The 14,079-nt window shown below is 40.5% G+C and overlaps 1 protein-coding gene across 6 annotated transcripts in view; it reads right to left on the bottom strand.

Annotated features, from left to right (window-relative positions):
- GALNT11 (polypeptide N-acetylgalactosaminyltransferase 11) overlaps positions 1 to 14,079 on the bottom strand; it is a 66,309-nt gene that overhangs the window by 49,589 nt on the left and 2,641 nt on the right. The window contains exon 1 of one of the 6 annotated variants that reach the window (XM_087433354.1): positions 1,964 to 2,095. The exons of the other annotated variants lie outside the window; for them this stretch is intronic. The gene's annotated coding sequence lies outside the window, so the exon portion shown is untranslated. Of the gene's footprint in view, positions 1 to 1,963; positions 2,096 to 14,079 lie in introns of those variants that run through there. 6 annotated transcript variants of the gene reach the window in all.

The following is a 14,079-nucleotide window of genomic DNA, read 5'->3' as shown; positions in this document are numbered from 1 at the left end:
GAAATATTTAAGTTCAGCTTTTATCTCCATGAACATAGTAAACATGTTTTATGGTCTGTGCTTTTCCCACTGTCTAAAATGCCTGTTTCTACCGTCTGTTATCTGTGTTGGTTCTTGTTCAGGTTGTCTTCTGGCATGCCTAGTTACACTGATTTGATTGTGTGCTGGACACTGTATTTGAAAAATCATTTCAGAAATAACTTGAGGCCTAAGATGATGTTATTTTCCTCTAGAGAGGATTTTCATTTGCTTCTGTTAGGTACATGGGGTCACCAGCAATGTGAGATCACGTTAATGCAATTCAGCATTTGAAATTTGCTAAACTCCCCTAAATGACTTAGCAGGGCTCCAGTTCAGGCAAAGGCTAGTGTACTCCCACTCCACTTGTATTCCAGGCTGCAGCCTTTCAAGATTTCAACATTAACCATGGTTGGTTCACCAGGATTCTCACCTATGGCAAGTCCTAGACTCTAGCTTCTGTTCTCCTACCCTGTAAGTCTGTCAACTACACTGCTCAGCCTCTCAACTGCTTTTCCAGAATAGCAAATACGAATGGCAAGAGTGGCCCCAAGCAAGATGTTCAGCTCTCTAGATTTCTATCATCTCCTAAATCTTAGCCCAGTAATTCTTTACTATCTTGAAAATTCTCATGCTTTTCAGAAGCATCAACAGGCTTGAACTAGGTTATCCAGCCTGCCATTACCAGAAGCACAAGGCCAGGGCTATGTTCTAAACTGTTGATTTTGCATTACAAAGTGAACAGGCTAGTTATTGCCAAAAAGAGACCATCAGCCAATCATAATGTGACAGAATCTTGGGCCTTTTTTAGTAAACTCATTTCTGAATGCAGTCTACCACCTCAAGAGGTTTAGAAAATTGACAAACCTAATCCATCTGGCAAACGGTCAATTTCTATCCTAGCTCATTCTGTTCAATCAAGCTGCAGGAAATCAGTATGGCAGACACTGTCATTTGCACATCCTCCTGAGCCTTACCATCCTGCACAGGTCTGGCTTCCAACTGCCAGCCCCTGTATCTCTGGCCTGTAGAGCCCATCTGCCCACGCTCAGGGCAGGCCCACAAGTGTGGGAGAATGTACCTCCCTGGAGGCAGCCCTCAACAATGGACTGGTAAAAACACCCAGCTCCCCCATACCCTTCCCCTTCGGATAACTCTGGCACCTGTATTCTACACTGGCTCCCAGAGTTCCCCAGCATGATTAAGTTTTAGTTGCCCACAATGGAAACTGGCTTGAAACGTACCCTTTACTGGCTGACTTTCCTACCTCTCTCACTTACTCCTTCCCCTACTGGTGTGTCCTGGGATTGCCTCACACATAAACTTGGATTTGAATTTCTATCTCAAGATTTGCTTCTGGAGGAACTCAAACTCATAAAATCAGGTTTCAGCAGAAAAAGGACAACTCGACAAATTCTTACACGTACTAATTTTTTATTTGTAAACAGAAAATTTAATAAAGATGGAGCTTTTATAGTTTTTGTTGCCTATAAAGTACAAAATAATGCATGCATACAAAAAGTTTTTCTGAAGAGTTGCAAGATATTTTTATACCTGCAAGAAAAGAACATTTCAAAGTGATAATCTTTTCTGAGGAAAGCAAAACCTATCAGGCAATGTAGCTTGAAATCATTATTAATCAGCTGATAAACATAAAATAGCAAATTTAGCCTACATAATCAAAGCTAGATACAACACCGCAGTCCTGGACCTCTGCATCTAGTTCACTCAAGATGATAAGTCATAAAATCTAAGTTAAAAAGAATGGGGGTGACTTCTGCTTTCACCTCCAACATGAAAAGAGCTTAGAAGCCGTGACTCCCATCCTTACAGCAAGAAAAAGCTGGACAAACTGACAATCAATGACACTTTGGACCCCTTAGAGAACTGAGGTTATAGGGCAAAATGCCACGGAAAATCTGGAGACACGCTGAGATCTGCCTACCTGGAGCAGAAGCTGGTGGAGCCATAAACCGGTGCTGGAGGCTGGGTGGGAACTGGTGTGAGAGAGAGGAACGCCAGGGATGGGGGTGGGGGGCACAGTTCTGTGCGCTTTACCTAAACTAACCCCACCAGGTCCTCACAGTGAAGGTGAAGATCGCAGAAAGAGCTCCTCCTGACTGTTAGGGAAGGGGAAAAGTAAACATTGTGAAACACACCCACAGCCTTCTCCATAACCAAGGCATATGCTCCAGGGGAAAAGATATTGTCAGAGCTTTCTCCTGGTTGGGAAAAGGCATTCCTCCCACTCCAGCCCCTTCTAGCCTTCCAGCCAAACCTAAGGGGGAAAAGATAATCAACAAAGGTCAAGGCTTCCAGGAAATAGATTGGAAACTCTGCAGCTAGGGAAGGGAGTAGGTTGCAGGGGAAAACAAGCTACACCACTGGAGAACACTTGTGAAGGTTATAGCCCTGAGACACAGGCTGAGATCTGATCAGATTATAGAACTCTTACTTCCCCACACTTTAGCACCACACCAACAGGGCTCCAAATATAATAAAGGTGGGTTACAGCTGAAAGAGCTGCAAGACACAGACTCTCTCTGGGGAAGAGTACTTGGAAAACCCCAAAGTCAAGAGGGCAGATAAAAACAAGGACACCAGGAGAATCTGAAGGCTCTGACACCTACAGCTACAGCAAACATTCAGCACAGCCAAATCCCTATTAGTTCCTATCACCTGATAGAACATGTCCGGCTTTCAAAAACAACAATAAAGGGCCGGCCCCGTGGCTTGGGGGTTAAGTGCGCGCACTGTGCTGCCGGCGGCCCGGGTTCGGATCCCGGGTGCGCACCGACGCACCGCTCCTCTGGCCATGCTGGGGCCGCGTCCCACATACGGCAACTAGAAGGATGTGCAGCTATGACAGACAACTATCTGCTGGGGCTTTGGGGGAAAATAAATAAATAAAAAATCTTTAAAAAAAAAAAACAAAAAAACAAAAAACAACAATAAAAATACAAGGCATACCAAAAGGCAAGAGAAAAGACAGTCTGAAGAAACAAAGCAATCATTAGAACCAGACTCAGATGACACAAATTTTGGGATTATCAGACAAGGAATTTAAAATATCTGTATAATATATTAAGAGCTCTAATGGAAAAAAAAAAAGAAAATATGCAAGAATAGACGGATATTGTAAACAGAGAGATGGAAACTTTAAGAATCAAAAGGAAATGCTAAAAATCAAGAACACTTGTAACAGCAATGAAGAATGCCTGCCTTGGGCTCATCAGTAGACTCCACACAGCTGAAGAAAGAATCAGTGAGCTTGAATATAAGTCAATAGACACTTCCCAAACTGAAATACAAAGAGGAAAAAGAATGAAAAAAACAGCACATCCAAGAATTGTGGGACAATCTCGGAAAGTATTACATACACATTATTGGAATATCAGAAGGAAAAGAAAGAAAAAAGGAAGCAGAAGAAATATTTGAAGTAATAATGGCCAAGAATTTTCCAAAATTAATGACAGACTCTAGGAGATGAGAGAACACCAAGCAGATTAAATACTCCCAAAACCCTCATCTGGGTATACCACAGTCAGAAACTCAAAGACAAACAGAAAATCTTGAAAAGAAGCCACAGAGAGGGAAAAACACCTTATCTACAGAGGAAAACGAGTAAGAATTATAACGGACTTCTCATCAGAAATCATGCAAGCAAGAAGAGAACAGAATGAAATATTTAAAGTATGAAAGAAAAAAACCCACCACCTTAAAATTCTATATCCACGGATATTATCCTTCAAATGTGAAGGAGAAATCAAGACTCTCTCAGCCAAACAAAAACTGAGGAATTCATCACCAGCAGACCTGCCCTGCAAGAAACAGTAAAAGAAATTCAAGCAAAAGGAAAATGATATAGGTTAGAAACCTAGATCTACATAAATGAAAGAACATCACAGAAGAAATAAATTAAATGAAAATAATATCTTTTATTTTTTTTATTCTTAATTGATCTAAAAGACAACTATCTGTTGAAAGTAATAATACTAACAATGTATTGGGTGATCACAGCATACTGATAAGTGAATGAATGAATGACAGCAATGTCACAGGGATGGGAGGGAGAAACTGGGACTACTCAATTAATAAGGTATCTGCAGGGGCCGGCCCCGTGGCATGGCGGTTAAGTGCATGCACTCCACTGCTGGCGGCCCAGGTTCGAATTCCAGGCGCGCACCAACGCACCGCTTCTCCGGCCATGCTGAGGCCGCGTCCCACATACAACAACTAGAAGGATGTGCAACTATGACATAACGGCTATCTACTGGGGCTTTGGGGAAAAAGGGGAAGAGGACTGGCAATAGATGTTAGCTGTGAGCCAGTCTTCCTCAGCAAAAAGAGGAGGATTAGCATGGATGTTAGCTCGGGGCTGATCTTCCTCACACAAAAAAAATAAAATAAAATAAGGTACCTGTACAATATGTCAAGCAACACAGTGTTACTTTAAGGCAGATTCAGATTAGTTTAAAATGTATATTGTAAACTCGAGGGCAATCACGAAAAAGTTTTTTAAGAGAGGTATAAAAATTGATATGCTATGGGGTATGCAGAATAATGTTCCCCCAGAAATATCCATGTCCCAACCCCCAGAATTAAGGTAGCAGATGGAATTAACGTTGCTAATTATATGACCTTAAAATACAGAGATTATCTGGGTGGGCCTAATGTAATCACAGGGTCTTTAAATGTGGAAGAGAGAGGCAAAAGAGGAGATTAGAATGATGCAATGTAAGAGGAACTCGACCCACTATTGCTAGCTTTGAAGACAGAGGAAGAGGGACATGAGTCAAGGATTGTGGGTGGCTTCTAGAAACTTAAAGGGGTAAGGAAATGGATTCTCCCCTTGAGCCTCCAGAAAGTAATGCAGCCCTGCTAACACCTTGAGTTTAGCCCACTGAGACCCATTTCAAACCTCTGACCTCCAGAACTGTAAGATACTAAATTGTGTTGTTTTACACCACTAAGTTTGTGTTATTTTGTTACAGTAGCAATAGGAAACTAATACAAGCTAAGAGAGGAGATTAAAGTTATAATTTTATAAAATATAAAATGCCTGATTAAAAAGAAACAAAAGGATAACCAATGAATACAAAACACTTACAAACACGGAAGATATTAATCCAACTATATCAATAATCACTTCAAATGTGAATGGTCTAAATACACCAATCAAAAGAGAGAGATTGTGACAGTGGACAAAACAAAAAATGATCCAACTGTATGTTGTCTACAAGCAACTAACTTTAAATATAAAGACTTAGATATGTTAAAAGTAAAGGGATGGAAAGACATGGGGCCGGCCTGGTGGCGTAGCAGTGAAGTTCACGCATTCCGCTTCGGATCCTGGGCGCAGACCTATTCACCACTCATCAAGCCATGCTGAGGTGGTGTCTCATATAGAAGAGCTATAACTCTACAACTATGATACACAAGTATGTATGGTGGCTTTGGGGAGGAAAAAAAAGAGGAAGATTGGCAACAGATGTTAACTCAGAGCCAATCTTCCTCAAAAAAAAAAAAGAAACCAAAAAAAAAGTAAAGGGATGGGAAGATATACCATTCTAACACTAACCAAAAGAAAGCTGGAGTAATTATATTGAGACAAAGCAGACTTTGATAATCAGGAATAACGAGGGTCATTATATAACAATAAAGACAATTCCCCCAAGAAGACATAATCTTGAACGTTATCTCTGATACCTAACAAGAAGGTATCGAAACACATGAAGCAAAAACTGAGAAAAATGAAGAGAAAGAGACAAATCCACTATTACAGAGACTTCAACAACACTGTCAGTAATTGATGGATCAAGCCAAAAGAAAATCAATATGGAAAGAGATGACCTGAATAGCGCTATCAATCAACTTGATCTAATCGACATTTACAGAAAACTCCATCCAACACCTGAATACACATTCTTTTCTAGCCCACATTCACCAATGTAGACCGCATTCTAGGCCATAAAACACACTTTAACAGATTTAAACAAATAGAAATACAAAGTATGTTCTTAAACACAATGGAATTAAACTAGAAATCAGTAACAGAAAGCTAAAAAATCCCCCGATGTGTGGAAATTAAACAGTCTTAAGAGAAATTTAAAAATATTTTTGAACTGGGACCAGCTCCGTGGTGTAGCGGTTAGTGCACGCGCTTTGCTGCTGTCAGCCCGGGTTCGGATCCCGGGTGCACACTGACACACCGCTTGTCAGGCCATGCTGTGGCAGTGTCCCATATAAAGTGGAGGAAGAGGGGCCGGCCCAGTGGCACAAGCGGTTAAGTGCATGCCCTCCAGTGTGGTGGCCTGGGGTTCACCGGTTCGGATCCCGGGCATGCACCAACACACTGCTCATGGAGCCGTGCTGTGGCGGCGTCCCATATAAAGTAGAGGAAGATGGGCATGGATGTTAGCCCAGGGCCAGTCTTCCTCAGCAAAAAGAGGAGGATTGGCAGATGTTAGCTGAGGGCCAATATTCCTCACAAAAAATAATAATAATAAAATAAAATAAAGTGGAGGAAGATGGGCACAGATGTTAGCCCAGGGCCAGTCTTCCTCAGCAAAAAGAGGAGGATTGGCATGGATGTTAGCTCAGGGCTGATCTTCCTCACAAAAAAGAAAAAAACATTTTTTTTTAACTAAATGAAATAAAAATACAACTTATCAAAATTTGTGAGATTCAGCAAAAGCAGTGCTTAGAGGGAAATTTATAGCATTAAATGCCTATATTAAAAAAGAAGAAAGATCTGAAATCAATAACCTAACCTTTTACTTTAGAAAACCAGAGAAAAAAGAGCAATTTAAGCCCAAGGCTATCAGAACAAAATACATACTAAAAATTAGAGCAGAAACCAATGAAATGGAAAACAGAAAAATAAGAGAAAAATCAATGAAACCAAAAGCTGGTTCTTTAAAAAGATCAATGAAACTGATAAACCTCTGGGCAGACCACCAATATCAGAAATGAAGGCGGGAACATCACTACTGATCCCATAGACATTAAAAGGATAATAAAGAAATACTACAAACTACTCTATACCTACAAATATGATAAGTTAAAATGAAATAAACAAATTCCTAGAAACTACCAAAACTCACCCACAAAAACCTGCACACATTTATAACAACTTTATTCATAATTGCCAAAACTTAGAAGCAACCGAGATGTCCCTCAAAAGGTGAATGGATAAACCAACAGTGGTACATCTGTACAAGGGAATATTATTCTACAAAAAAAAAAAAAAAAGAAAGAAAGAAACTATTAAGCCACACAAAGATACGGAAGAATCTTAAGTGCATTTTATTAAAAAGTCAGCTTGAAGAGGCTACATACTGTATGACTCCAATTATATGACATTCTGGAAAAGGTGAAACTGTAACCAAGCAAAAAGGGCCCCCTTCTGCCTGCTGCATTCCAGTGCCAATCAACTGCAAACGAGTCAGTGGTTGAAAAGGGAAAATTTATACGATTAGCTAGCACAATCGGAAGATGGTAGACTAGTGTCCTAAAGAACCATCTTAAAGTCATACAGAATCTTGAGGCAGTTATATAGGGGAAATGGGCAGGGAAGGAGGGGGTTTTGGGATGTCCATCATCCAGTGTGACAAACTTTAAGCCACCTTATTATCTCTTTCTTCTGTCATTCGTGACAGGTACCACCACAGAGTTTTTCTCTCTGGAGGTCATCATATTCCTGGGGAACTCACAGAACAGTTATCCTTATCACAGCTGGGAGATATACGTAAGCAAGAGTCATAGAACTAGCAGATCATGTATTTTGCAAAAGTGAGAGGTGTTTAATCATCCAGGCTACGTGCAAGCTAGAGTGCATTCTCAGAGACTAGTGAGTCAGGATCAGTTACAACACTGCTTCCTTTCCCTGAGATGGCTTCCCTCATGCTAACCTAAGATCTAGCTGTGACAAAACTACAGAGATGATGAACAGACTGGTGGTTGCCAGAGGCTCAAAGGCTGGGGAGGGTGAGGGTTGAATAGGAGAAGCACAGGAGATTTTTTTTTTAGGATAGTTAAACTATTCTGTATGATATCCCAGAGGAGGATACATGACACTGTGCATTTGTCAAAACCCATAAAACTTTACCTAACAAAGAGTGAACCTTAATATATGCAAATTAAGAAAAGATTACTTCTGAGCTCAAGGGATCCTAGAATGCAATGCAAAATGTGATAAAGAAAAACTAACTGTATTACAAATGTATGAAACAACCTCACTGAAGGGAGTAGGCAGAAAAGGCACTGACAACTTTGGAAATGATTGGAGTCTGTAAGACTAAAGGCAAATAGAACTGTACATATGCACTGTACTCTAGGTTAATAAAGTTGTTTCCCCAAAAAATACAGGTTAACAATTCTGAAAACACTATATATATATACAGTCATGCGTCACTTAACAAAAGGGATATGTTCTGAGAAACGCATCCTCAGGCGATTTCCTCGTCATGCGAACATCACGGAGTCTACTTCCACAAACCTAGATGGTGTAGCCTACTACCCACCCAGGCTATGTGGCACTAATCTTATGGGACCACCATAGAGTAGAAAGTTACAGATAAGCAAGGGCAGAAGGCTAGAATAATCCATGTGGTAATGAATTAGAGTTCAAGACATCAGTATGAACACGTTTAGCTTAATATGTTAGCTTTAGATATAGATGGTTACACATATAAATATTTACATATATGTATATACAAGGATTAGTACATACACATATATTTCCTTGTTTGTCAGCTGAGAGGTCCTGGAATAATGATACCCCTGTAACAACAAGCACACCGAGTGCCCAAATCTGGGTGGGTTTGTTTGTTTTTTTAAGTTTTTTCTCTTTTTTTGAGGAAGATTGGCCCTGAGCTAACATCTGTTGCCAATCTTGCTCCTTTTTTCCTTTTTTCTCCCCAAAGCCCCAGTAGATAGGTGTATGTAATAGTTGTACATCCTTCTAGTTGCTCTATGTGGGACACTGCCTCAGCATGGCTTGATGAGCCGGGCGTAGGTCCATGCCCAGGATCCGAACCTGGGAACCCTGGGCCGCTGAACTGGAGCACACAAACTTAACCGCTACACCACCGGGCCAGCCCCCGAATCTTGGTTTCTAATAGCATTCTCCAGTAAAAGGAACCAAGGCTCCTTGGAGAAATGACTGATTCTAGGACTGGGGCAGGAAATATACAATACAAACCTGGAGCACCCTGTATTGCCAGAAAGGAAGTGCCAAAAAAAAAAAAAAAAAGAAAAAGAAATACAAACCCACAATGATGGGGGTATGCCAAAGGAACAGATGGAACCAACTGAAAGAGCTCACAATGGCCATAGCTAGAATAATCTGAGCAACAAAAATAAAGTGGTATTGCACTACAACCAAAAGTACAAGATAAATATCCGTGAGTTCATACTAACATAAATCACTGAATAAATAATAAGTAGGGTAGAATAAAATATGTCTCCCTATAGAGTTCCAAATAATTTATTTAGATACTTTGTCCTCAAGAAAGTGGAGCATAACCTCCACTCCTTAAGTGTGGGCCGTGCAGAGAGACTTCCTTTCAAAGAGTACAGCAGAAAAAGAGTAACTTCACAGTGGAGAAACCTGAAAAACACTACCTGAGCCAAGTGATCAAGATTAACAACATGATGGGGCTGGCCCGGTGGCACAGCGGTTAAGTTCAAGCGCTTCACTTTGGCGAGGTTCGCCAGTTTGGATCCTGGGCGCAGACCTACTTACCGCTCATTAAGCCATGCTGAGGCAGCATCCCACATAGAAGAACTAGAAGGACCTACAACTAGGATATACAACTATGTATTGGGTGCTTTGGGGAGAAAAAATAAAAAAACAGAAAGATTGGCAACAGATGTTAGCTCAGGGCCAGTCTTCCTCAAAAAAAAAAAAAAGATTAACAACATGATGATAGTATACACCCTTATATGGTGTGATGAAAATGACACTGCAGCTCTGTGGTCTTCCTCCTCCAAATCCATATTCCCAATTGTGAGAAAAACATCAGACAAATCCCAGTTGACAGACATTCTACAAAACACCTGACCAATATTCCTCAAAACTGTCAAGGTCATCAAAAACAAGGAAAGTCTCACAAACGGTCACAGCCAAGAAGAGTCTAAGGAGACACAATGACTACATGCAATGTGGTATCCTGGATGGGACCCTTGGTTCTTACCTATTGTCCTTAGAACAGAAAAAGGACATTAGGTAAAAACTAAGAAAATCTGAGTAAGTATGGATATTACTTAATAATAATGTATCAATATTAGCTCATTAATTGTGATAACTGTACCACATTAATGTAAGTTGGAAATAACAGGGGAAACTCAGTATGGGATTTGTAAGAACTCTCAGTACTATCTTTGCAATTTTCTGTAAGTCTAAAATAAAAAGCTTATTAAAAAAAGATTGGAGGTCAGAATGGAACTTGTTTTATCCTGCTAATGTCACCTAATCCTATGATATCTGAGATTTGCTTCTAATTAACCAATAGGAGGTAAGATAGGTGGGGTTATAGATGAAAAAAGATTGACTACTAATAGTTTTTTTAAGAGTCTGAAATTCTCCATAATAAAACTTTTAAATATACACACACACGATGTATAGATACATATATATCACCCAACAAAAAAATGCTCCGACTCTTATATTAAGTATTGAGCTCTGTATATATGTTGGCTTCTAGGGGTTATAATGTCCTTATACGATTTAGTCCTCAACTAATTCTTGTCCATGGAGTCAAAGGCACTATTTTCTCCTCACTCCTGCTTCCTCTTCATTATTTAATACACGTTTCATTGGAGTTAACTTTACAATTTAGTCTAGATAACAGAATGTTCACATGGAAATGTGTGTTGAAAGGCGTGTAGAGATGCAAAGTAGTCAGAAGGGTAGATTGTGCCAGTGACGTTACAGTGTTGGAGCTCTAAGTTCACTCTCTATACTTTACTCCAGTGGTTCTTAGCCAGGGGCCGAGATATTTGGCAATGTCTGGGAAAATCTGGCAACCCCTGGGGTCTTTTGGCAATGTTTGGAAATGTTTTTCGTTGTCATAACTGGGGGGAATCCTACTAGCATCTGGTGGGTAGAGGTCAGGGATGCTATTAAACATCCTACAATGCACAGGACAGTCCCTGGCAACAAAGAATTATCTGACCCAAAATGTCAACAATGCCAAGTTTGAGAAACCCTGCTCTATTCTGTCATGCCAGGGCTGGGACTCTACCTATAAAGAGCATTTTTCGAACTACTGATAAATGAAAAACATGGATGAATACTGGAAATACATATGGAAAAGTCTTCAGTTTCAAAAATTGGTAAAGACTTGCAAATGAAAATAAGATACTGTTTTCTAACTCTCAAAGTAGCAACTTTTTTTTTTGCAGGAAAAGATATGCCCTGAGCTAACATCTGTTGCCAGTCTTCCTTTTTTTTCCCCCTCCCCAAAGCCCCCCACTGCATGGTTGTATATCGTAGTTGTACGTCATTCTGGTTCTTCTATGTGAGCTGCCGCCACACACGGCAACTGACAGACTGACAGATGGGTGGTGTGGTTCCTCTACTGGGAAGTGAACCGGGGGCTGCCAAAGCAGTCAGCACTGAACTTGAACCACTAGGCCACAGGGGCTGGCTCTAGCAATGTTTTTAATACTCACTGAAGTACTGGTAGTTAAATGATATATTTTTCAGTGATGAAATTATAAATTGCAGGGTCTTTTAAAAAAGCAGTTTGAGGGGCCAGCTCGGAGGCAAAGTGGTTAAGTTTGCACACTCCACTTGGATGGCCCGGGACTCGCAGGTTCAAATCCTGGCCACGGACCTACGCACTGCTCATCAAGCCATGGTGTGGCAGCATCCCATATACAAAATAGAAGAAGATGGGCATGGATGTTAGCTCAGGGCCGATCTTCCTCACCAAAAAAATAAATAAATAAAAATAAAAAGCAGTTTGACAATGGCAGAGGAGCCTTAAAAACCTTTATACCCTTTAGTCAGTAATCTCACTTTCTCTAAGAACAAAAACCCTAAAGAAATAATAAATCGGGGGCCAGCCCCGTGGTGTAGCAGTTAAGCGCACACGCTCCGCTGCTGGCGGCCTGGGTTTGGATCTCAGGTGCGCACTGAGGCACTGCTTGTCAGGCCATGCTGTGGCGGCGTCCCACATAAAGTAGAGGAAGATGGGCACAGATGTTAGCCCAGGGCCAGTCTTCCTCAGCAAAAAGAGGGGGATTAGCATGGATGTTAGCTCAGGGCTGATCTTCCTCAAAAAAAAAGAAAAGAAATAATAAATCGGGTGAAAATTTGGGCATATCCTAAAGCAAACTCTAAAAGTGCTATAATAAAGATATAAACAAACTATATAGAAACAAGTATGGAGGAGAAATTACTTTTGTATGAAAAACTTGAAGAAAATTTCTCATAGAAGCTGAGATTTAAGTTTGACTTTAAAGATTAAGACTTCAATGGCCAAATACTGAAATATTTCAAACAGAAAGCTCAGGCCTTGGGAAACTGCAACATGTATTTGTTTTTAGTTTTCCAAATAGAATAGCAAGTGGAATGGATGGCTATAATGAACACACGCTGGCTGGATAAGGCTAGTGGAAGGGGATTAATTTCTTGTGGACAGGCTGGGGCTCTGACCCGGAGGAAGAGAATTAACTTGTTCTGCACGCAAAAACTAGTGTCTTTAAGCAAACATGTCTTAAGAAGAAAACTCTAGGAGCAGTGTGTAAAATGGTTTGGTACAGAGAAAAAAAAATCTAGAACCAGGGAGTCCAGTTAGGAAAACTTAAGTTTTCCTAAGGAAAACTGATTGCCTAAGAGGCAATCCGACATTGTGATAGAGTCAAGACTATTGCAATAAGGTAGAGAGATTGAACTCAACTCCACTAAAACAGAAGGTGGGAGAGTTTTTAAGCACTGAGGTGAAACAGTAAAAAAGTACTGGAGGACATTAGGGGAGAGGTTGGGCATTGTGATTAGGACAACTATATTTGCTAATTGGCGCACACAGAAGTTATGTTCCTACCCCCCGACAGAGGCTGGGCAATAGAGGCACTATTTTTCTTGATGATCGCATTTCAAAGACATGGCTCCCAGATCCTTGAGAAAGACGTTGCTGGGTTGTAAAGCTGGCAACAAGCTAGGAGAAGATTTACATCTCAAAGGAACAGAGAAAGTATTTATAATTGCAAGTTTAAATTCTCGAAGAAAAGGGAGGTCAGGGGCCTGTAGTCGGGAAGAAACCTATCTAAAGCTTAGTCAAGCTGAGGAGAATGTCAAGGCTGTCTTGGCCCGATTTATAGGTTCTTACTTCTGTTAATATATGTCATTAAATGGTTTCAACTCCTTTGTGTTACTTTTTTCCCCTCTGTTGTTCAGTTTTCTCTTGCTCTTAAGATATTCCTGCCTACCGTTGTTTTTTTTAGTGTTCTTCGTTTTCTTTTCTCAGCTCTTCCCTTTCTGCTAGTGTTCCATCTTAGCTTAGTGATTCCCCAATGCCAACCTCTGTTAATTAAGTAGCTGGTGGCTGTTCCTATTGATATAAAATTTATTAATTGCTTCACTAAGAACGAGTCTATTATTCAAGCTTTTATACAGACAAACATAAGACAAAGACATTGAAAACATTAAAAGAAATCAAAGACATCCAAGAGGCAATCAGAGCTTGATGTAGAGCTGTGGACGTCAGTGGAAAGGAGGATCAGAGGCAGGACTGTCTGTACTCGGCAACTTGGCTGGACACAGGACGCTAAGGGAGAAAGGCGGAATAAAAACAACACCCAGCTTTCAAGTCTTAGGGGCTGGGAGCAGGGAGAGAACAGGTTTGGGAGGATTAATAGAAGATGAATTTTCTTTTGGACAGGGTGCATTCAGAGAATACTGATACGGTGGTGCCCACTACTTGAAATTCAAATCTAAGCCTCAGAGTTAAAAATAGACATCAAAATTATAGTTTAAATTACATGGAAATAATAGCAGAGGAGGGTTTAAGTAACAAAGAGCTCAAAATAGATTAGGGAGCAGGCACTGAA

This window comes from Ceratotherium simum, chromosome 1 (genome assembly GCF_057802395.1).
Source record: "Ceratotherium simum simum isolate JZ-2026a chromosome 1, ASM5780239v1, whole genome shotgun sequence".
NCBI classification, from domain to species: Eukaryota; Metazoa; Chordata; class Mammalia; order Perissodactyla; family Rhinocerotidae; genus Ceratotherium; species Ceratotherium simum.
The sequence above is the reverse complement of the archived record's forward strand: the minus strand, read 5'-3'. Positions and strand labels throughout refer to the sequence as shown.